The 24,019-nt window shown below is 46.7% G+C and overlaps 1 protein-coding gene and 1 pseudogene across 7 annotated transcripts in view; one reads left to right on the top strand and one right to left on the bottom strand.

Annotated features, from left to right (window-relative positions):
• The first annotated feature begins 6,129 nt into the window (after positions 1-6,129).
• KCNS3 (potassium voltage-gated channel modifier subfamily S member 3) overlaps positions 6,130-24,019 on the top strand; it is a 38,728-nt gene continuing 20,838 nt past the window's right edge. For 3 of the 7 annotated variants that reach the window (XM_025867777.2, XM_073897021.1, XM_073897022.1), the window contains exons 1-2: positions 7,670-7,810; positions 23,871-23,980. The gene's annotated coding sequence lies outside the window, so the exon portion shown is untranslated. Of the gene's footprint in view, positions 7,040-7,669; positions 7,811-14,058; positions 14,204-23,870; positions 23,981-24,019 lie in introns of those variants that run through there. The other 4 variants (XM_073897018.1, XM_073897019.1, XM_073897020.1 and 1 more) reach the window with 4 other exon arrangements.
• On the bottom strand, positions 16,051-16,443 carry LOC141373480 (10 kDa heat shock protein, mitochondrial pseudogene; annotated as a pseudogene).

The raw sequence follows: 24,019 nt of genomic DNA on the forward strand, positions 1-24,019 counted from the left end.
ACAGGGCCACTTGGGAACGCTTGGGAGCAGAGAGAACCAGCAGGAGCTCTAAGGGGGCACGCTTTATAGTGATGAAGGATGAGGTGCCTCTTGGTTCCTGCAGGAGGATGTGATTGGCTTGTTTGAATAATTCCACAGGCTGGCAGGGAGGCAAAACTCATTAAGTTGAGGACCAGATAAGGTGCAGGCTGGTCCAGTCAATAGAGAAACTCTCCAGCAGGGGAGGCTTTCCCCCTGTGTGGGGGGCATATCTGGCCAGAGTAGGAGAACTCCTGGCTAAGCCTCAGGGGTCCTGTGAAGTTCAAAGGTGTCAAGACAGCCCATGGAATCTCATAATAATTGGGGATACAATAGTGTATAATTATCCCCATTTTACACTGGAGAAACAGAGACCTGGGGAGGGCCAAGGTGACACAGCTAATTTTATGCTGAGTTGGATACCAAGAGCCTTTTTCTTTCCTTCCTCTATATTGCTCTGTATCATATCATTATCTTATTTGAACCTACTCCCACCCTGTCAGGGAGCATCTAGCCAATGAAGAGACTGAGGGTCAGAGAGAGAGAGGAGATGCTCCAAGTCACACAGCTAGAGGGGAACAGAGCCAAGGTCAAACTCAGGGGGTTGAGTCTAGGGTGCTTCACTTGCTGGCACAGCAGGCTCAGGGGCTGACCCTGAGAGTGGTCACAGTCTGCTGGCTCCCACGTCCCCACAGAGCATGGGGTAGGATACAACCCCTGTAATGTGGATGGAAACATCAGCAGGAGTTCTGCAGCTCTGAGAATTCCTTAAAGATAGACAAGAAACTGGACTGAATTCTTCGGGTAAGTTTGTTTTTGTTGTTATTGCTCTATGAAGAAATAAGGACTGGGACCATTGAGTCAAGTACGTGCATATCCAGGGGCAGGAGTCCAAATATTTAACAACTGCTGGAAAGACTGTCCATTCTAGTTGGGCCAGACATTGACGCTTTAGTTGTAGGATGGTGGGAAGTTCTGGGGGATCCGGGAGAAGGGCTGAGACAACAGGAAGGATACTCAGGGAGCTTTAGGGCAGGACTATTTACCAACCGGTATATAAGTATTTCAATATTTCTATCAACCTTGTCCATGACCCTGTGACCAGCAATCCTGCTGTTGGATGTGTACAACCCTCTCAAATTCTTCCCAGGTCCATAAGGGGGCATGTGCAAGGATACCCAGTTCAGTGTTGTGGTGGTGGGAGACTGTAGGGCATTCTGGGCACCTGTCATTGAGGAGGGGATGGTGCACACAAGAAAAGAAGAGGAGCAGACCAGATGCACACAGAGCAACAAACAGGGATGGAGGTCAAAACTGCCACAGTGTGGAGTGAAACACTCGAGAAGATTAAGATAAAGGACACATTTCCATTTGCATAAATTAAAAATGCATGCACTCAAAACAACCTTCTACAAGGACATCTGGAAACAGAAGGTTATCAGTAAGCACACTAGAATGGCTGCGTATGGAGGGTGGGCTGGCAATGCAAGTGTGGAATGGGGAATAAAGGAATAAATAAACAACAAAAACAGGAGAGAGGTTTTGTGAGTGCTGCTGCTGACAATATGCCATACCCGAGGACGCTGAGTGATCTAACTCTCTGCAACCAAGAGGAAAAAAAGAAAAAGGCAAGAAACATGAAGTCAGTGCAGGTGCCCAACACTCATGGGTATTTGTAGCTGCATTTAAGGAGGAAGAGGAAGAGTGGGGTGCATTCGAGAGAGTGATCTCCCAGCAGACATCAGGGCACCGACTTTCCATCTTGCTCCTCCAGAAAGATCCTTTGGTTTCTTCTCCTTGCTCTATCTTGATGTGGTAGAATCTCCCCTTTATCATTGTTAAAAGAAGTTGTGATTTTTTTCCAAAGAAATTTTAATAGAAAATTCCTTCTGTCCCAGAGACTGAATAAGCCACTTCTACCACCATCCATGAAAGAACTCAGTCATGTGCTCTCCCCTGGTGGCATGGGAGGCTTGGCCATGTAGACTTTATCCTGGGCCTCAATGTGTCTAGTAGGTTGACCAGAGTCCTGGTTTGTCTGGACCAAGGAGGTGCCAGGGATACTGGACTCTCAGTTTTTTAAAGTGAGACAAACCTAGGAAAACCAGGAAGGGTTGGTCACCTTATGATCCAAGTAAACACTGGGGATTTATTTTTTTAGCTTCTAAAATCCAGAATTCTCTTTTTTTATTATGTTATGTTAATCACCATACATTACATCATTAGTTTTTGATGTAGTGTTTCATGATTCATTGTTTGTCTATAACACCCAGCGCTCCACGCAGCACGTGCCCTCTTTAATACCCGTCACCAGGCTAACCCATCCCCCCACCCCCTCCCCTCTAGAACCCTCAGTTTGTTTTTCAGAGTCCATCGTCTCTCATGGTTCGTCTCCCCCTCCAATTTTCCCCCCTTCATTCTTCAACATTGGGGATATTTTTACTGAAGAAACAGAAGATAAAAGATCCTGGGGTTGTGCCTAGCAGTCTCTGCCATGGAGAAAGTTTTCTGTCTTCTAGTTGGAAACAATGGCTAGACCCTAAGTTCCAACACAGGTATGGAGGATTATTAAAATAGGTGCAGAACTTCCCAAGAGGAGGAAAATCCATGAGGTTGACCCATCTGGTCTTTGGTGCCTCTGAGTTTGTTTTCCTGTACTCTTCCTGAGGTCTGAAGACCTTAGTTCATCCATCTATCCAACCACCTATCCACCCAACCACCTATGTATTCATCCATCCATCCATCCATCCATCCATCCATCCATCATCTACTTTTTTATTCTTAAAGTAGTCACTGAGCATCTGTAATGCACCAGGCTCTGAAGATACTGAGATGAGTAATATCACAGAGTGCCTGACCTCAAGGAGCCCACAGTTTAATAGAGAAGACTCAGTCTACACAGGTGACCATATTGTAAGAGCATAACTGTAACTAGCTTTGTACGAAGTATGATGGAGCCCAGCAGAATGAATAACTAAATATGATTTCTGGGTCAAGGAAAGCTTCAAAGAATGGGTGATAATGATATTGCAGGTTAAGTTTGCACTTGCCAGGTAGGAAAGGGAGCATTATAGATAAAAGGGTGCAGGCAGGGCCAAGGCTCAGAGAGCACACAATGAGCCCAATGGAAAGATGGATCTAATGTGTCAGGCTGGAAGGTTAAGAGTGGGAGGTGTGTGCGACAGGGTGGGGGAGGATGTTTGGAATGAGTGAGGTGGGGAGAAAAGTGTGAAGAGCCAGGAATGTGAGTGAAGGGGTAAGTTTCAGCCAGATTGTGAGCACCCTGGAAGTCCATCCCTTGGAGTATTTTAATGGCTTGACCTCTCAGACACAGCCCTTATTATGCTGAAGTATATTATTATGAATACTGACAAGTGGAATGTAGAATGTCCTTGCCCAAAGTCTTTTGACTATGACACAGGTGTTCTATGGCATTCATCTTGGGAAATGCTCTAGTCCTCAGAGGACACCTCCGATGACCTGAAGAAAGGACTCCTTTGTGCCTGGAGACTTAAGCCATATTCTGTAATTTATAAATGATATCCTTTTATGTGTGGAACTGTAAGGCTTTTAGAACTGGCAAACACCTTCGGGATCATCTTGTCCAAACCCAAACAGAAAGCCAGAGAGAAGCTATCACTGAGCTGAGAGGCAGAGGCAGATTAGAATTCAAGTCTTTGGACTTGAAGACCACAAATATTTAAGGCACTTTATTTTTTCTTTGTGTTCTTTTTTTAAGATTTCATTTATTTATTTATTTATTTATTTATTTATTTATTTATTTATTTATTTATTTGAGAGAGAGAGAGAGAGCATGCACATGCACACCATGGGAGAGGGGCAAAGGGAGAGGGAGAGAGAGAATCTCAAGCAGGCTCTGCACTGAGCACAGAGCCCAACCAGGGGCTTGATCTCATGACCCTGAGATCATGACCTGAGCTGAAATCAAGAGTCCTAAGTTTGAATGAGCCACCCAGGCACTCCTAAGGTACTTTCAACATAAAAATAATATAACAGGACATTTAAAGTAAATATACAAATAATTTTGTGAAAGAAGAGAGATCATGGTCGCAATAATCTGGAATAAAAGCATTCTAGCTAATTAACTAGATTTAGTCTTGATCTGCCTGGCATCCAACCAGAGATTGTTGTGATGGTTCCTATGTTTTCTCTTTACCTGATGGAAGAAATAAAATATATCAGTTCCCATCAGGAGCACATGGAGCTGAGCAGCCCTATCACGGACACTTCAGTAATTCAATTCACAAACATGCAGACCCTATTAAAGGTCCTCGAAATTCAGGTTCAAGGAGCTCATTGCCTATTTGAAGATAAACAATGAAAATCCAATATGGTAGGTGCTACCTAAGCGAGAAGCAAAAGGCATGAGGGAACATAAAGGGGAGGTACAGAACCCTGGATAGGAGAGGGGGCTTTTCAGAGGGTAGTGATTAGGAACTGAATGGTGTCCTAAGGGAAAGGGAGTTAGTTGGTTGAGCAAAGAAAGCCTTCTGGTTGGGAAGGATATTCCAAGCAGAGGGAGACCTCTGTGAGTGCAGGGAGACATGAAAAAGGCTGGCACTTTGGGGGAATTGCAAATGTTTCAAGGGCTCAGATCGGCTGGTGTGACATTCAGACTGCTGTTTAAAGAGAAGCCAATAAGAGGAACCAATGGAACAAGTGTTAACCACTGTTGCTGATACTCCCTCACTCACCATCTTCCTGTCAGAGATGAGAACACCTTCATTTTCACATGTAGACCTATTCCCATTTAAAAAGCAAATTAGTATCTCCCCTACCTCTGGCAATGACATCCCGCTGGGTTTCGGTCATTTGGATTTTAGAGAGAATGAAGGGTCAGGGACAGGTTTGGGAGGGGAGAGGAGCGGGAGAACATGGACCTGTGGGTAAGTGGGTAAGAGAGGAAGACCTTACCAAAGGGAGTGCCCACAGCAAGGAGAATATAGAAGCCTGGCAGACAGACTGCCCTGGGCCCACGTTTGCTTGGGATGTCTCCACTGACTCTGGGAGTCCTCCTGGAAACCATGGAGGCCTGAGTACTGATGATTAACCCCTTATAGGTTAATGTACGGCTTGTCCAGATGCTTTTCTATGCACATGGTTAATGAAAAGGGGATGGGCCATATCATGGGGCATAAGGACATTTTGATGGGGTAGGGAGGAGGCAGTTAAATGGATCAGAGCAGGCACTGTGGCTGTGAAGACTGATGTCAGAGGAAGAGGCCCTAGATACAGGGGGTGAGAGCATTGCTGTTTGTGTGTGTGTGTGTGTGTGTGCGCGCGCGCGCGCGTGTGTGTGTTTGTATGAATGCATTTACCACTTTGCCTGGCTCAACCTCAGTAAACTGTCAGGGGTGAACTTTTGGGGAACAGACATGCATTTTATGACTCATACAATGCTTTCCTGTGTATTATTCCGTTTGTTTCATATGATCACCCTGTAAGGAACTTTCTTACAGAAGAAGAAACACCATGTTGAACCATTAAGAGACTTGCTCACAGGGCTCCCCCTGGGTACAGCATGATGGGAACCCCAGTCTCTCTCTTAAGTCTGTGCCCCTTCTCTACCCCGCTACCATATGCACACAGTGGGGAGGCCTGTTCCCCAGCTTTCACAGATGCCGCAGGCATTGGGGGTGCCTCCTTCCAGTCTACAGGTGCCATCCAGACCCGTGAGAAGGCCCTGGCTCCCTGGCTCTTCTGTACTGCAGATGTGCTCTGCAGCGCCTGGAGATTCTGAACGTCTCTCATTCTCAGGTAAACAATGCTGGACTTTTTGGATAACTTAGTGATTTAAAATGATGAAATAGCTAACAGCTGGGAGAGATTCAGAAGCATCCTTCTCAGGTGTTGATAAAATATAAGCATATTTTTAGAATAATCTTAGATCTGGGTGGGGGGATGGGTTAGCCTGGTGATGGGTATTAAGGAGGGCACGTTCTGCGTGGAGCACTGGGTGTTATGCACAAACAATGAATCATGGAACACTACATCAAGAACTAATGATGTAATGTATGGTGATTAACATAACAATAAAAAATTTAAAAAAAGAATAATCTTAGATCTTATGCTAAAGATGATGATTGTATATGCAAATTACCTTCTTTAGAGGCTTGCAAACAACAGTGTAGACAAATGCTTTGGATCCTCTTCCATAAGAGAGGGGACAGGCTTGGCGGAGCCAAAGAACAATGAGATTAGGGACAGAGGGCCCCCAAACACCTGTTCCCCAGCCACCTGCCTCCCCACCTTGCCTTCCATGAGCCAAATGAAAATGCTGGTGTCTGAGGGAAGACTGTGTTGGGCTTCTGCTTCTCCTCTGCCATTCCTGCTTGCTACTATTCTCTCCTCTAGCTGAAGCTCTCTGTAAGGTGCAGGTTTCACCCCCTTTTAGAAGCCTACCAGATACTGTAAACATTGCTCCCCTTTCTCTGATTCCTACTGAGGGTTTCGATCAAACAAAAACAATGAGAAAATCCAGACACCACCCGGTACTTGGATGAGGTCAGGAAAAGTGCCTTTCACCTTTTCCATGCATCTCTTTGCTCCTGTTCCCTCCCGCGTGCCAGCTCAGGGCCTGGAACTTAACTCTGTGTGGTCTTGCTAGGTGCTTGTCTGAGGCCAGTGGTCAGCAGGTGCTGGGTTGGGGGCAGTTGTCCCATTGCGTGATGTGGGGGCGGGAACACCCGGGCGCCTACAGCTTGGAGCAGCTGGCTCTGAGGAATTATTGCAAGTCTGCACAACTTAAAAATCTGCAGTTTGGGGGCGGGAGGGGGAGCGCGGGGGTGGGTCCCCGAGCGTCCCATTTCTCCTCCGGGCGGTTCACTGAGTTCTTGCTCACTGCAGAGGGGCCGACCATGCCTTCCGGACCACACGCCGCCCTCGCTGAGGCCCCGGGTTGTTCCTCAACCTCGGGCTGAAGGCATCTCCCTCTGACCTCCTCTTCCATCCTTCGGGAAGGAGACCCGACTCGTCCCCCTTCCGCTCGCTGACCTGGTAGGTAAGTCGAGGAATGGAGCGTGTGAAACAATCTTGCTCTGCACAGTGCACGAGTCTCCGGGCAGCGGGTCTGGTGGTAAACAGCCGGGACCGGGGCTGTTTCCTCCTTCGCACTTTGTTTTAAAACAAGTTGGGGCCTCGGTACTTCCTAAGAGAATCCCGGCAAATTTCCAGAGTGTCGCTTGGGGCCGCGACTTTCGAAAGGCGGTTGCCGGAGCCGCGGGGCCGTGGAGGAGGTGCTCTGTCTCCCGCCGAATTGCGGGCTCCAGCCGGGAGGGCGCGTAGGTGGGAGGCAAGGGGCGCGCACCGGACAGGGCACGGGGCTCCGGGGGTGACTCTGCACTCGGGTCTGGGCGGGGGTGCGCGCCCCGCCAGGCTGCCAGTCTGTCCTTCCGTGCGTCCTCAGGTCGCACGGCCCGAGCCCGGTAACCTGCAACCTCCCTGGGCGGAGCGCCTGGCCCTCGGCCTGGGGAGCGCAGGCTGAGGGCCCGAAGCTGGGCGGCTGGCGAAGCGGGACCAATGGGGCGGCGGCCGAGCAGCCGGCCCCGCCCCGCCCCGTCCCGCCCCGCCCCGCCCCGCCCCATTCGCGGCTCCCAGGCGCTGCGCTCCCGCCGGGCGGGACCGACGGACCGACCCAGGCGGGCCACCCGGCTCTCCTCGCCGCCGCCGCCGCCGCGGCGGGCGCGGGGCCGCGCGCCGAGGCCTGATCCCTGCAGCGCGGGCGGGCTGCGTCGCCAAACGGAGCGAGCCTGAGGCGCCGGGACTCCTGCAGGTACCTGCTCGTGTCCCCTCCTCCGCGCGCACTCCGGCGACTTCTCCGTGCGACCCTGCAACTTTCACCACCTTTTGCTGCCCCTGCAGCCCCGTGGATCGGGTCACGAGTGCACGGCCGCGCAGGTCTAGGCCCGCAGGGGACTTTGCATTCTGCTGGGCGCCCGTCTCGCGGCGCCCCTCGTCCTCCGGTTCCCGGAGACCGCCGTCGCTGGAGTCCTAAAGATCCGCCTGTTGCGCGAGCTGCGGGCGGCGACGCGGTGGCTGGGCCCCTCGGAAGGCCGCAGGGAGGGTATCTGGGATCCGCTGTTGGGCGTGGGGTGGGTAGCTGCGGGGTGGAGGACGGACTGGAGGCGGGAGAATCGGGGAGCTGGGGAGAGGCGGCACTTCGCGTAGGGCATCCCTGGGGCGTTTCCTTAGCCGCCGAGCCTTTCCTTCTCTTCCTCGAGAGGAGGCGCTTTCCTGGCGAATGTAAGTGCTTCCCGGGCCGCCTGCCCCGCCTTCTTCCCTGTCATTCCTCCCCTCCCCTTTGCCCTACAGCGGTGCCAGGCGCCCCGCGACCGTCGCAGGGCAGAGCGCACCCGGGGCCCTTGTGCTGGCGCAGCGCTGCGCCCACGGACTGCCGGCGCGCTCTGGGTGCGAGCGGCTTGGGGCTTGCAGGGCCGCTGTGGAGTCGCCCGCCGACTCCCCACGTTTGCCTCGGTGGTGGGGGGTCGGGAACTTCCCTTTCCCGCGCCCCTCTGGGTGGCAGCCCGACCTCCTGAGATGAATGGGCTGGTGAGCGAGCCAGACCTTCCGGCAGGGGCCGCGGCAAGCCGGGCTGGGCGCCTTTCGCATTGCAGGGCTCGGTCTACCCCCACCCCGCCCCTCCTTCCCCGCTCTGTCTCTCCCCGTCTCTTTTGGAAAAGGAGCACCTTTGGCGTCCTTGCGGTGTCCCCCACATCTCGGCTAGGGACACTGAGCGGGTAGGCTAACTCGGGCAGCCCGCGGCAGGGGGGGAGTGCGGCAAAGAATCCCCTCCACCCACCTGAATAACCCGGGGGCTCTGGTTTGGTGTCTGATCGTGAGCGGATGGAGCGGGGTTGTGCCTGGTCTTCATAGAGAGCGGACTTGGGGTTCGTCCCGCTCTTGGAGATTTTTTTTTTTTTTTTTTTTTTTTACTTTATCTTACCCTTTGAAGAGTGGGGCGGGTGAGGAAAACCGGATCAGAAACCTTCCCCTCCCTTTTCCATGTATTTGTTTGAGTGATTTGCACAACCGTTTGCTTAGAACTGTATACATTGCCCCCCTTTTTAGACTACTTGCAAATACCTGCCCAGGTAAACAGGAAGCAAGCATTTTCCTGAGCACCTGCCCCCACACAGTTTAGGGTGAAAGAGGGTGGAGTTGATTTTGTGGTTGAACTTGGTGTGTAATATTTCGGTTTCACTCCTCACCTGGGTTCTAAACTCCGTGGGGACAGTGATTCAGTTTGCGTTTACAACCGGCTCCCCCCGGGGCTAGGCCCCGGGCTCCGCTCTGGGGATACACAGTACAAAATGAAGTACCTGCTCCCCCTCTGGTCCGGTTCTTCTTTTTCCTTTTTCACCAGATTCCTTACTTGTGTTCTAATATTAAATTTGTCTTTTCACAACTAGGGATTGTCAATATTGGGGTAGGGAGAAGGTGATGCTAAAGCGCTTAAGCACGTCCTGAATATTCTAAGGAGATTTGTGGGATCTGTTTTAATTCAGTCTTGTGTCCGAGCCATTTTTACCCGGAAAATCAGCCCAAATAAGCCCATTCATCAATGTAACAAAGCCAGGCTTTTGCTGGTCAAGTGTATAAAAGCAAATGGGGGGGTGCAAAGCAGTTTTTGCTTTGTTTAGAAATATTAAAATATTAAAAATCCAATGCTCGGATGCTTGGCTTTGCCAGCAAAGCACCAGCTTTTTTTCCTTCTTCCTTATTATTATTATTATTGTTATTATTTTTAAGAAAGATGGGGAGGAGTGGGGACTCCAGACACCTCCTCTGTCTTAAGTGAATTTCACCCTCCACAGTAATCCTTCGCTGACTCTGTGTCCCTCTGTTCTACCCAAGAGAGATCTCAATCTGCCCTGGGTCTGGCATTTGGGGTTGGAATGTGTGCACCTTGGAGAGAGCAGGCACCACAGGGTTTTCCTCCTCCTCCTTTTTTTTTTTTTTTTTTTTTAATAGAGAACATTTATTGGCTGCATACCATATGCCAGCTACTCTGCTTGGCACTTTTCCAGGCATTATCTCATTTAATCTTCAGAACCACCCCATGAGGGGGTGAGGCTTTCCTTCTTCATCACAGTGTTTCTGGGGGAGCCAGGAGTAGATGGAACTCCTCTAGGTACATTCTGAGTCCCATGGGAGACCAAAAGGGTGGGGCCGGGCTTGGGGGTGCCTAGTTGGAGGCAGAGTGGAAGGTGGGTGTCCTTACTGCCCCGGCTTATCAGGTTTCAGGAAGGTGGATTCTCTGGAGTGCCCCTTGTGTGAAATACCCTCGAGGACCTGGGCTCCAGCCCTGATTTCAGTCTCTTTATGGCTCCTTGACTTAAGTCACTTTGCTTCTCTGAGTCGCAGTCTATTCAGCTACAAGGATCTACATGTCTCATATTTGTTGTTACCCTATACTAGGCACTGTGCTAATAGCTCTGGATGTATTGACTCATTTCATCCTGATGATGGCCTTTAGAGGTGGGGTCTATTACTACCCTATTTTATTTTTTAAATTTTTATTTATTTATTTATTTATTTATTTATTTATTTATTTAATTTTTATTGAAGTATGGTTGACATACAATATTATATTAGTTTCAGAATATACAACATAGTGATTTGACAATTCCATACATTACACAGTGCTCGCCAAGATAAGTGTAGCAATCATTACCCTATTTTAGATGCGAAAAAAAGAGAAAAACTGGGTGACTTAGGCAAAATCACACAAGTAGGACTATGTGAAGCCAGGATTCTCTCCCTGGTGATCCAACTGCAGAACCACTGTGGGATTCTGCTCTCCTTGGTTATCCCTACAGCCCCAACACTAACCTATGCTTAGTAGGACTTAGGCCGGGTTTGTTGAGTAGTGAGTGATAGAGGTGGCTTGCTATTACCAAGTGGCTTTTCAGCCTCTGTCTCATCCTTAGGAGGAACCTTGAAAATTGCACTGGAAAAGTGTTCTTTTTACTTTTGCCAAAAACGTCTTCTTTCCGATATAATTGGGAAAAAGGAAGACAGACCATAAAGATCATGGGCTAGGTAAACATTATGACTATCTCCAGAGAAAATACTTGTTATTGATGAGAAATCCAGAAAAGTCAGAGAACACTTTTGTACTCTGAGTCAAATACATCAAAAACGCCAGCAAGTAACCAGCCTACAAGAATTTATTGTGTGGGTGCCATGTGCCTAGTACTGAGGCAGAAAGACCATAAGACGTGTGGTCTCTTGAGTCTGAACATACAGTGGACCTCAAGACTCAAGATTAACAAGCACTAAACAGGTCAATACAAGATGCTAAATATTTGCGTCCTGATGAAAGTCACAAACTGTCACATTTGTATAGCCTGCTATAGTTGGCAGAAACTTTCACAGGGTTACCTCATTTCAGTTCTAGTAACAGAGTGTGATATGCAGTGGGTGGGGTGGGGGTTTGGAAGCCCATATTACAGATGAAGAAAATGAGGCAAAGTGAGCCACATGGACTTGGCCAGAGCAAGGGGTCTTCTGACTCCAAAGCCATCATCTCTCTGCCTCACAAGGAACTTAGTAGATGTGGAGGGTCCTTGGAGGTGGCAGAGTTTGAATTTCATCCCCAAGCTGGCTTTTGGTCACTTCTCTTCGCTAGTCAGGAGGAGCAGGGGAGGAGGAGAAAGTATTTATTGCTGTTGTTTTATTTTTGCATTCATGAGTCTGGTATGTGAAACGTGGAGAGAAATCCCAATTATGATGAATTCAATAACAATGTTGAGAATGTGCAACCAAACGCGGAACCTGAGTTAGAAGAATTTCCATCCCTGTCTTCCTTGATCATTTTTCTTTCTCTTTTATCATTTCTTTGTGGGCAGGGGGATCCTGCTCTCTTTGGAATCCTGCAGAGCCTTGCACCACGGTTTGCTTGGAGTAGATACCCTTTAAAATGATCTTTAATTGCACAAGTGTTGAATGATAAAGGCCTAACATCTGCTTTTAGCTGATAATGTTACAGATAAGCAGTTAATGTTGATGGCAGCTGGCTTCAGTGTGCTTGTTGAGGTTCCCCCGTGAATGAAAGCCTCCTGCTCATCATCCTGAGCAGATCAACTGAGCTCAGCTGAGCAGCGAGCAGATGCTTACCAGTGTTGACTTAATGATTAACTTATGTGGTCATATATATCCTCTTTACATATACAAATATGTGTAAGCATTCATTCCACAAGGATTGGAGTATTTACCCAGCATTACGTACTGTTAGGTGCTGGGTATTCTGTGGTAAAGGAAACAGGCGTGGAGGGGTGGGCAGTGGATGGGGAGACAGACATTAAACAAAGCAATGCAAACATTTAAGCAGTGCCAGGTGCTCCAAAGAACTGCCTGGGGGAGAGGAACAAGGGTGGGGAGGGCACTAGGTTAGATGTGGGATCCAGGAAGACCTTTCTGAGAAAGGGACTTTTCATTCTGAGGGATGCACAGGAGGTTATCAAGTGGTAAGTGGGAGAAAGAGAATCCCAGGATGGGGAAGGAGTGTGAGAATTTGAAGGCAAGGATGCACACCGAGCCTTGGAGAAACTTCTAGAGAGCTGGGTGGCAGGGGAGGGGGTTGGGAGAGGGGCTGGAAAGGAGGGCAAGGGCAGATCATGCTGCACCCTTTACACCAGTGTAGGGACCTTAGAATTTATCCTGGGGGCTGCGGGAAGGAGCTCGTGGATTTGTGGGGGAGGGGTATCAGGAGTCAATTTACATTTCTGCAAGATGGCCCGTGAAGACCGTGAAGAATAATTTGAGAGGCTCAGGCGTGGCAGTTGGGAGCCTTCTTAACTGCAGCGTTAAGAGAGTTGGGACCAGATCAGACTGAGTGGAAACCAATGGGAGCTGAGGAAGTGGAAGCCACACTTGTACAGCTTGGCTCTGAAAGGGATCAGAGAGGGTGTGTGGATATGCCCGTCTATGTGGAAGCCGCAGAGTGCTGAGGTTAGGGAGCTGAGTCCAGCTCCTCAATGAACCAACATGTCCACATCTCTGTGCTTGGAGTCAAATGGCACTAAAGCTTCTAGATGGTTAAGACATTTGAGTCCTAGCTCTGGTTTTGTCTCTAATTGCTGGGCAAATTTTAGTTCATCTCTTGTCCTTCTCTCTTTTTGTTTTTGTTCTTATTTTCCTCATAGCCTGATGATTGTATGATTGAAAAAATGGGTAATGTGTCTATGGATGTTTTTCTTCAATAGTGTAATTCACATGGGTTAATTTGGATCGTTTTTATAAACTGAACTAGGAGAACTATGAGTGGGTATGTGGAACATTTGTGGTGAGATTCTAAGCATTTGCTCTTTGATGATTACCAATAAGCTGCTTCCGAATTGCCTTAAATGGGGAGACAGTGGTGATGAGATGCCGAGCCCTGCTGAGCTATGTGGGGGTGAAGCCTAGTGGAGAGCCCCGGGCACAGCTAAGCCAACTTTCTGTGTCTCCCCAGTGGAATCCTTCTTTACCTGCTGTTCCTCATCCCATGAGAGTCTTCCTCTTTATCCATGGGTATCTTATAAAGAGATGCAAGAGAGGTACCTCTGGTCTGTCATCTGGAGACCCACGTTTAACAGAATATGACGGCTTAAAGATCAATAATGAACATCACAGAGAGCCTGATGGGACCTTGAAAAAGTGATCCAGGGGCGCCTGAGTGGCTCAGTTGGTTAAGCATCTGCCTTTGGCTCAGGTCATGATCCCAGGGTCCTGGGATTGAGCCCCTCGTCCGGCTCCCTGCTCAGCAGGGAGCCTGCTTCTCCCTCTCCTCCCAGCTTGTGCTGTGCTCTCTCTTAACCTCTCTGTCCCTATTTGTCTTTCTCTCTAAATAAATAAATAAAATCTTAGAAAAAAGAAAAAAAGAAGAAAAAATGATCCATTTTTAGCTATGTGGAATGAGACCATAGATAGGACCATAGAATTGAAAGTTATTCCAAAGATCAGTTAAGACATTTGCTGTTTCTTTCAGGAATGCGACTTCTGTCCTGGCCAATAATTATGGTGGTGAGATAAAGGAATGCCAGCAGACGAAAATATGGGGCTTGAATATGCCCACATTTTTTTAACTTTCATTCTTTTGTGGACTGGTCTGGCGCTGGACTTTCTTCAGTGCTGACTGACATGCCAAGGTGAATCTAAGAGCATTTCCTAGGATTTACTTAAGGTAAAGAATTTCATTGGCCAGAGGGGTGGGAGAACTTGGCACCTAAGGACTGTGGTTGGTTGGATTGGATTGAGAGGAGATGCCTGGGTTCCGGCAAAAAGTTAGGTCAGCACTCTTGTCTTTGAGGTCAGTAAATCAGACCTTCTGGGCAGAGTTTTTCTCGTGGGTTTTTAAGATCCCGGTTTTCTAAGTATGGTACCTTCATGAGGCTGCTGACGTCAAATCTCCTTCTCCCTCCTCCTCTTGGTGATTAGACATCACCCGGCCATGATTTAGCTCTGAGGCTATTTCAGGGTTGAATCTTCTCCTTCTCCAGGCTAAAAGTGTAAATGAAAGGTGTTATTATATGGTAGTGTCCTCCTGTCTGTCTGTCTATCTATCTATCTACCTACCTATCATCTTTTTAAAAAAAAAGATTTACTTATTTATTTTAGAGAGAGAGCATGAGCAGAGGGAGGGACAGAAGGAGAGGAAGAGAGAATCTCAAGTAGACTCCCCACTGAGTGTGGAGCCCGCATGGGGCTTGGTCTCAAGACCCTGAGATAATGACCTGAGCTGAAACCAAGGGTCAGATGCTCAACCTACTGAGCCACCCAGGTGCCCCTCTATCTACCATCTTTGCCAAAGAGTAAAAAGGTATCAATATTCCCATCTCTTATCATCTCCTTAAATCAGAACTCTACAGGGTAGGCTCTCTGGATATGCAAAAATAGGAATCTCGTTGGACGTTCATATATTGCCTGAGAACTTTACCTTTTATGTAGTTTCCCTGGACTTCTTTTTTTTCCTTTTTATTAACATATACTGTATTATTTGTTTCAGGGGTACAGATCTGTGATTCATCAGTCTTACACAATTCACGGCGCTCACCATAGCACATACCCTCCCCAATGTCTTATCACCCAGCCACCCCATCCCCCCTCACCCCTCTCCACTCCAGCAACCCTCCGTTTGTTTCCTGAGATTAAGAGTCTCTTATGGTTTGTCTCAAGACAAACTCCGGACTTCTTGACCTAATTTGAAAGCAGATGTCACTGTGGTACATCTTTGCGGTGACGCACACTGAGTTTTCTCCCAGCGCCCCCCAGACTTAAAATGCGGACACTGCAGTGCATTTTGCCTTGTCATCTAGTGTCCTTTGTATGGGGCTTTGAAGCAAAGAAGACAGGATGCAGTTGTGTAATGTGGCCCTAAACTCCAATGGGTTTGCTTTTGGCTCTTTTCAACCAGTCACTCCTGTCAGCCACATCATTTAAAAGCACAAAAGCAAGCCCTGTTTTACAACCTTTCATTCGTAAGTTAGTGTCAGCAGCTCAGAAATAAATCCTATGGAAGCATTATTAGACACGGGGGTTAGGTTTCAGAATGCGCGCGAATGCAGAGGTAAGTTACAAGGAGTGGGAAGCTAGATGGTTCTTCGTGGAACTCCAGGATTGTGTGGTGTCGAAGGGAGGCGGAGTTCTCTCTGCAGGGCCTTGATCCACATGCCGCGCACACAGACACACACCCTCCAGGGGACAGAGGTGGTGTGGGCTGCCTCGCTGATTGCATAGAAGTAGACAAACCGCAAAGAAGTAACAATTGCATATAGAGTTTCAGTTTGACAAGAGGCAAAGAGTTTGGCAGTTAGATGGTACTGATAACCATTCAATACCACAGAACCGTACCCTTAAAAATGGTTAAGATGGTCAATTTTATGTCACGTGTATTTTATCACGATAACAAAATTGGGGAAAAAAAAGAAATTGAGATTCCTTTGTTTTGGTCTCCGATTCTTTCCATGCTTAAACATTATTGAGAACCGCCCCCCCCCGCAAGCTCCTGTTAATGGGAGTTATATCTATCAATATGTTTTTTCGGATACTATTCATTTATTATAAAAGAGAGACATCGAAATTATTTACATGACGAAAGATTTTACAACTTCAGCTGTGAATGGGCAGCTTCACCTGATACCATTACAATAATAATGTGTTTCAGTCTAGTACTTTCTGAGAATGTCACCATCTCTAAATAAGAAATAATCCTTGTCATCTAGAACTACTTTGGTACCTCCATATTCTGGGAGAAGAATTTTATCTCCAACTTTCATGCTAACCTCTCCACCCTTTCCCTTAGAGCCCGAACCAACAGCTACTATTCTTGCGTGCAATACTTTTCCCTGAGATTTTGGCTGTACTCCTTTTGAATAGAATTTGGTCAAAGAGGGGAAGAAACTTTCTAAACACCTGTCCTGCCATGACTTCAGCTGCTGCAATGCATACTCTTCATCTATCAATATATATATTAGAAATTAAAATAGTTACATTTTAGGGGTACCTGGCTGGTTCTGTTGGCAGAGCATGCAACTCTTGATCTCGGGGTTGTAAATTGTAACCTTGACCACGTTGGGTATAGAGAAATCCTTAAAAAAAAAAAAAGATAAAATCTTAAAATAGCTACATTTTGAAGTATTAATTATTAATTCATTTAAAATGACAATATTCTCATTGCATGTTAACATAAATGGCATATTTTTATGAAAAATATCTCTTTTCAAAACAAAAACAATGCAAAGGTGGCATTGTGTTACATTTTTACAAGTGTACTTATTGTCTGGTTTAATGGAAGGCAGTGGGATTCTTAGACTTGCTTCTTTGTTTAGTCTGTGATCCCACACATCATACACTCCCTAGAAAACTCCACTGGACACTTGTGAGAGAATGAAAGTAAACAGGAAAATATCTTAGTTGATTAGGAAAACAGTTTTGATCTTATGGGCCCTTTGAAGGGTCTTAGGAATCGCAGGGGTCTCCCGACCACATTTTGAGAACTACCGCTGTAGAATAAATCTGCAGCCAAGTAAATTTTTTGTTATGTTCTACATTTTAGCTCTTTTCATCAAATGTTATCTGACCTTGAACTTTAGCATTTCAATGTGTTGTTTTATCTGTGATTTCAGATGAAAGAACTAGGTGGCTCCTGGAAAAAAAAAAACAACAACATATTTTCTCCCCCTGAGCTTATATAACAAACAAGCAACAAAAAAATTCTGTTTGCACATTCTATTGTTAACTTTTTCAGAAGCTACCCGGTTGGTCTATTGTGGAACTATTTTGAATTGCGCTTGCTAAACTAACTTGACTAGGAAACGCAAGACATGGAAGATTTTGAGTGTGACAATCAGGTAAAGAAAGCCATGCTTTTCTCCAGGGTACACAAAGTTTGATTTTTTCAAGTGTACATTCCTGTTTACTGTGGAGTCTGTCCCGAGGTGGTGCCCAAAGCTCTCTCCTGGGGCTTGGTCTTGAACTTCACTCTCAGGAGGATACCTCGCTCTTCAGAGAATCTCCTTGTTCTTCCTCCAGCTCTGTCCCACCTCCTTCTCCCTCCTGTGGAAAACTTGGAAATGGAAGGTGCACTTAGGAAATGAATTGGAAAAAACAGAGGTGTGAGATTTAATGCTAATAAGTAAAATTGAAAGCTTTTTGGCTTGCGTTGTCTGGGGAATCTCATTATTTTATAATTTTGTTTTCATGTGGATGAAGTATGGAATTAGTCACAGCAGATAGTTCTGGGGAAAGTGTTAAAAAAAAAATTCCTCCCAGGGTGGCTTCTAGGAGCTGGATGTGGATGTTCGTGAAGCATGAAAACATTTTTTTCTACCTTCCAAATAATGGATTAGATGCTGTATGAATGATCACCTTTATTTTATTATATCTTTTAAAATGTTAAATGAAACTTTTTTTTTTCACCCCATGAAATAGCCACTGTGGCAACTTACTAGAGCAGTGACATTCGGTTCTTTGAGTTCCTTGCGAACATACTGAGATTTATAATTTGGCAAAAGCACTCTGTTACTTCTAGTAGCAATAAGCGCTTTTCTACAATCCACTGGAAATGTCATAATGTGTTGGGCGCTCCCACTGGGTAGAGAGAAGCAGTAGCTCAGCGAGGCATCCTCATACCAGTGTGCTGGAGCCCCCAGGAAGGCACGTATGTGAAGGCAACTCCCAAGTGGCCTTCTTTGCTCCATTTTGAGCAGGAAAATCCTTGTCTTTTACCTCAAGTAGATCATTCATTCAGTCATACTTCCACCCAAATCTCCCACTTGTTGGCTATGTGTCAGACACTGATATCACTGTGTATCCGTGAGGTTGCTAAGGAATTGGGACCAGGGGTGCCTGGGTGGCTCAGTCGGTTGAGCGTCAGGTCATGATCTATGGGTCATGAGATGGAGCCCTGCATCGGGCTTATGCTGGGTCTGGAGCCTGCTCAAGATTCTCTCCTTCTTCCTCTGCCCCTCCTCCCCGTCCGCCCCCCGCAAAAAAAGAAATTGGGTGGAAGCACCAAGGAGATGTGCCTATTTTTTTTTCCTATTTAGCATCAGGTGTGTGTGTGTGTGTGTGTGTGTGTGTGTGTGCATGTTCTCACATGTGGTACACCAAAGCAAGTGTCCTGAAAAAGGTGATCTTTGAGCTGATTTCTTGAAGACAAAAGTGGAATTAACTGGAAAAGAAGGGAACAGAAGGGACAGCTTCAAGGAGGTTTGGGAAGGAGAGTACACTGTGAGATTGGGGATGAGAGTAATTTGATGGGGTTTAGGCAGAGGGGTTTGGAGTAGATTGGTGGGTGCCGAGACCAGAGAGGCCGGCAGGACGCTCTTGCTGCCTCCCCTGTGGGCTGAACTGTATTGAACCTCATGCGTAAGTGCTGGATCATGATAATGCCTGCCCCTCTGGGTTGATCTGTGAATTAGGGAAGTTCATCCAGTCATTCATTATTTTTTGCTGGGCATTAACGATACAAAGATTAAGGAAAAGTAGGCCTTGCTTTTGTGGGGTTGACAGTGCGGTGGTGGAGGCTTCCAGGAGATTGTTCTACTGCAGTTCAGCAAGTTAGAAACTCGATGGAGGCAGGCAATGGTAGGTGGGGGCCTGGATTTGGGGCAGGGAGATGTCTGGGGTCAGGGCTTAGTTCTGGAGAATATGATGGAAAATATGAGTCTTGAAGGGCATTCTGAGCAGACAAATGAGTGAGAAGTCAAGGATACTTTGGGAGGATTCCTTATACTTCTAGAGTTTGATTTGGTTGTGGAATGTGGGGATAATGGATGAGGAATCATGATAATGACAGCTCACATTTAATTGAGCATTTACTATGTGCTAAGCAAAGAGGGCTTTATTTTTTTTTATTTTTTTTTTTTATTTTTTTTTATTGTGATGTTAATCACCATATATTACATCATTAGTTTTTGATGCAGTGTTCCATGATTCATTGTTTGTTCATAACACCCAGTGCACCATGCAAAACGTGCCCTCCTCAATACCCATCACCAGGCTAACCCATCCCCCCACCCCCCTCCCCTCTAGAACCCTCAGTTTTTCAGAGTCCATCATCTCTCATGGTTCGTCTCCCAAGAGGGCTTTATTTTTTATTTTATTTTTTTTAACGATTTTTTTAAATTTATTTTTTGACGTAGAGAGACACAGCGAGAGAGGGAACACAAGCAGGGGGAGTGGGAGAGGGGGAAGCAGGCTTCCCGTGGAGCAGGGAGCCCGATGCGGGGCTCGATCCCAGGACCCCGGGATCATGACCCGAGCCGAAGGCAGATGCCTAACGACTGAGCCACCCAGGGCTTTATTTTTATTATCTTATTATGAGTCCTCATGACTGCTCTATGTGGCATGTGATATTTAGTATCCATGTTTTACAAATGAAAAAACAAAAACAAAACCAAGGCTCAGAGAACTTAAGTAATTGCCCAAGGTCACACAGCTAGTGGGTGGTGAAGATGGGATTCAGACTCAAGCACTCTGGGTCCAGAGTTTATCAGGAAGGGCAAGGGAGCTAGCAGAGGACCTGGAGCCTGCACATTGTAAGGTAGCTTGAACTTGAATGGAGAATGAATCTGAAGGTAGGGGATGGAGATAGGTCTAAGGCAGGGAAGACAATTAGAAGTGTATTGTAATAACCATGGAAAAATACCAAGCGTCTGAATTAAAGCAGAGGCAGGAGGGATGAGGAAAGAAAGGAATTTGAGAAATGTTTGGGAATAGAGGATGAAGGGAAAGTGTAGGCACGTTTATTTTAAGGTCCCAGTGGACTTGTCCAGGAGGCAGGTATCGGAGCCTGAAAGGGAGGGGGGAGATCGGGGCTGGAGATGCACATCCGGGCTCTGTAGTGCAACGAAACCCCCAGGGAGAGAAGCAGAGGGGCAGGAGAAACCCGGGGTGTTTGCAGTGACACCCATTTGAGGCTGCAGCGTACAGATCTGTTTGATTTGGCTCACGATAGCAAAACACTAAAACCAATCATTGCCAACTTTTAGAAAATCGGGAAAGTTCACATAAAAATAAGATTTGTGGGTGTTTTCAGCAAGCTGGGCAATCTGACCACCTGATGTGCACAGATAAGGGACAGCAGTCCCCTTTTGGCGGGGCTGATGCTCTCCAGCTTGTCACAGCGACCAGATGTCCTCTTTTTTCATTTCAGGCACCTGCATGGCCCCCAAAGGTATTTTATTTCGTGACACCCCCCCCACCCAGGTTTAAGGTTTGGGAAGATGAAACAGAGTTTCACAGGAAAACAAGAGTGAATAGTCAGACACGTGGCATCAGTGACCCCCAGGGGCTGGGAGGTGGGCAAATGCCTTGGACAGGTAAGTCACACGCAGATGAGAAGTGTGCTTTGGGTTTGGTCTTCTGGAGGTGCCCTTAGCAAAAATGCTTAATGGAGTGTTAGGGCAAGAATTGCACAAGAAGAAGGAAGGTTGAGTGTAAAAAAATGATTTCAAGAAGCTGTGTTGCCAAGAGCAATTGCGGTTGGGAGAGTTTGTTTTGTTACTTTTTAATATGTGAGTGACTTGATCATATCTATATAAGGATGTATGTGATATAAAATAGGACTTTCTTTGTCCTCGACTCACATTTTGTAACTACAAGGAATCCAATCTTAGCTTTGGTTGTTCTTATTAAAACAGAGCACTCCAGGGGCTGGAATGGAATGAGGTTCCTTGTATGTGTGTGAAGGCAGCCCTGCCAAGTTCGGATCTTCCCAGTGTTAGGTGCGTTTTTGCTGGTTTGAGCAACAGTGCCTTCAAATGGGCAATGGTACATTTCAACAGCAGCAGGTTAAGTTGAGCAGGGTCCATGCGGTGACTTACTACCTGCATTTACTCCTGTGATTGTACACTGCCCGTTTCCTTCTACCACTTGCCAGGTGGCATCTTTGTGATGATCTTATCAGCGAGCGTCACCTCTATTTCAAGCTGGGTGAGTGGGTGTTTTGCTGGTTGGATGCCACGTACCAATTTTCCCATTTACTTTTTTGTGTTTGTTTTATGACATAATTTGATCTAATAACTTATCGTGTGTGTGTGTGTGTGTGTGTGTGTGAATTTATCTTGTCTTTGTGGGTTTTTTTTTAAGATTTTATTTATTTATTTGACAGAGAGAGAGACACAGCGAGAGAGGGAACACAAGCAGGGGGAGTGGGAGACGGAGAAGCAGACTCCTCACTGAGCAGGGAGCCCGATGCGGGACTCGATCCCAGGACCCTGGGATCATGACCCGAGCTGAAGGCATACACTTAATGACTGAGCCACCCAGGTGCCCCTTGTCTATCTTGTCTTTGATGAGAACTCTTTTTATTAAGGAAAAAAATGCATCTCCCTCTGCAGTGGCTGATAAATAAGCTACCTTTCTTCGGTGGTGACCACAATTTCACAGGCACATTTACCGTGATTTTTCTTTTCTCCCAGGAATACAATGAGCAGGGGAGGCTTTAAAATTCAACATGGAATGGAAGCAGCCACAGCCAAGCTATGTGACAAATGTTACCCTGCTAATTAATTCAGCAAATAACTTTTAAGAACCTACTGTGTGTCAGACTAGGTTGTAGCCACTTGGGATATGGTGGAGCTCATGTCTGAGTGGGGAAATAAGTAATAAATATGATAAAAAAATAAAGTGCATGTCTCTAAGTATATTTTAGGGAGTGATAAATGCTAAGGAGAAAAAATAAAGCAAGGAGTGGGGGATGGGCGTTTCACTGCAGGGTATTTTAGATAGGGTAACCACGAATGGCTTCATTTGGAAGCTATCATTTGAGTGCAGGCCTGAAGAGAATGGGGAAGCAAGCCATGCAGTCCCCTATGGATAGGGCATTCCAGGCGCAGGGATCAGGCCAGTGCAAAGGCCCTGAGGCAGGAATGATGACGGAATAGGGACACCAGGATGCTAGTTGGGAATGAAAGAGAGAGAGGAGGAGATGAAATCAGGTAAGTAAAGTGAGAGGAAGGGAGTTTTGCTTTGAGGAAGATGGAAGCCCCTGAAGAGTTGAACACAGGGGTGACATGGTGTGACTTATATTTTAACAGGATCTCTAGCTAATGGATTCTTAACCCTTTTGTGCCATGGACACCTTTGGACGTCTGGGGGAGCCTATGACCCCCTTTTCAGAACAGTGTTTTTAACTACAAAATATAAGAGCCAGAGTATATAAAGGAATCCAACTGTATGGAAATATATAGTTATCAAAATACTTAAACCAACTTATGATTTATGTGCTTCTTCATCAACTCCTTAAGGACGATCTAGCAATAGGTCTGTAACTACTGTGATTTCAAAGAAACAATGAACCGACGTGATTATTTTCTGAGACCTGGAACAAGTGTGCTATGATATGAAATTACCTGGAATTTCTTATGGGGTGAAGTCACTGGTACTGCTTTTTACTGCCCTGGGCCACTGCCTGCATTTTTATTAGGAGGAATTACTAAATTTCGGTTAGAGATTAGTGAAAATCAAGACTTTGATTTTCTAGATCAGTTGATTTAGATCTAAATTCAAGGACCTCCTGAATTCTCCCTACTGAGCCCTGCTTTCCTGCACTGTGAGGGAGAGGTGCAAGAGAGAAGGGGGGTAAATTCATGAGATGTTGCCCACATTTCTGTCCTTGCCACTGTCTGCACTTCGTAGACAGTGCTGGAATGCACCGTTTGGCATCTTAGGTCACTGCAGTGCCTGGTGAATTGCTGTACCCAAAGCCAGCCTCTAATTTCCAGATGTTCTGGAAACAGCGATAACTCCGAGAGCTTTTTTATGCCTCTCTGACTGGTTCCTTGTGGCTAAATAGTTCAGGAGACTTGAGTTATGGTCCTTGTTTCAGCAGATTCTCTGTATGGCCACCTGCAATCCGTTCTCCTTTCCTAAAGCTATCGCTCACTCACCTTCGTTATTCCTGGTTCACAGACGTGTGGCTAGTACAGGTAGAGTTCTTTATGTTCTACATGAATATCTCTAGGTCACAGGGCTCCATTAGCCAGACTCAACTCTTTTCTGCTCTCTGTACATACCACGAGCTTTCTAGTCCCCAGGGCTTTGCTGTATTCTTTCCTCTCCGGGGAGGACCACCTTCTTACTCCTACCTGTCTTCTTTACTTGTTCACATCTCACCCAACCCGCAAGCCTCAGCTCAAATGCCACCTATTCCTGTAGTTTTCCCTCCTTCCTGATCCCAGAGGGACCCCTTACCTCCTGTGAATTTACACGGCACCTCGGTACCCCTCCTCAGGGTACCTGACATCTTCTGCAATTATTCATTTACCTGTGGACCCTCCTCTAACCCCTTCTAAGCAACTGTAAGCTCTGAGGGCAGCAGCCACGTTGTCTTTTGTTCTCTGTAGTTCCCGGGACAGTGCCTGCCACAGAGCAGATGTGAATGAGCAGCAGAGGCATATGATTCTACAGATGACAAAGGAGGCCGTCGGTGGAGGGTCCTATCTCACCCAAATCCGTACGTTCACTTAAGTGTCTATCCCGCTCCCCCTTCCCC

The sequence above is a fragment of the Callorhinus ursinus genome, unplaced genomic scaffold (genome assembly GCF_003265705.2).
Source record: "Callorhinus ursinus isolate GAN/ISIS: 27379988/994484 unplaced genomic scaffold, GSC_fseal_2.0 scaffold10, whole genome shotgun sequence".
NCBI lineage: Eukaryota > Metazoa > Chordata > Mammalia > Carnivora > Otariidae > Callorhinus > Callorhinus ursinus.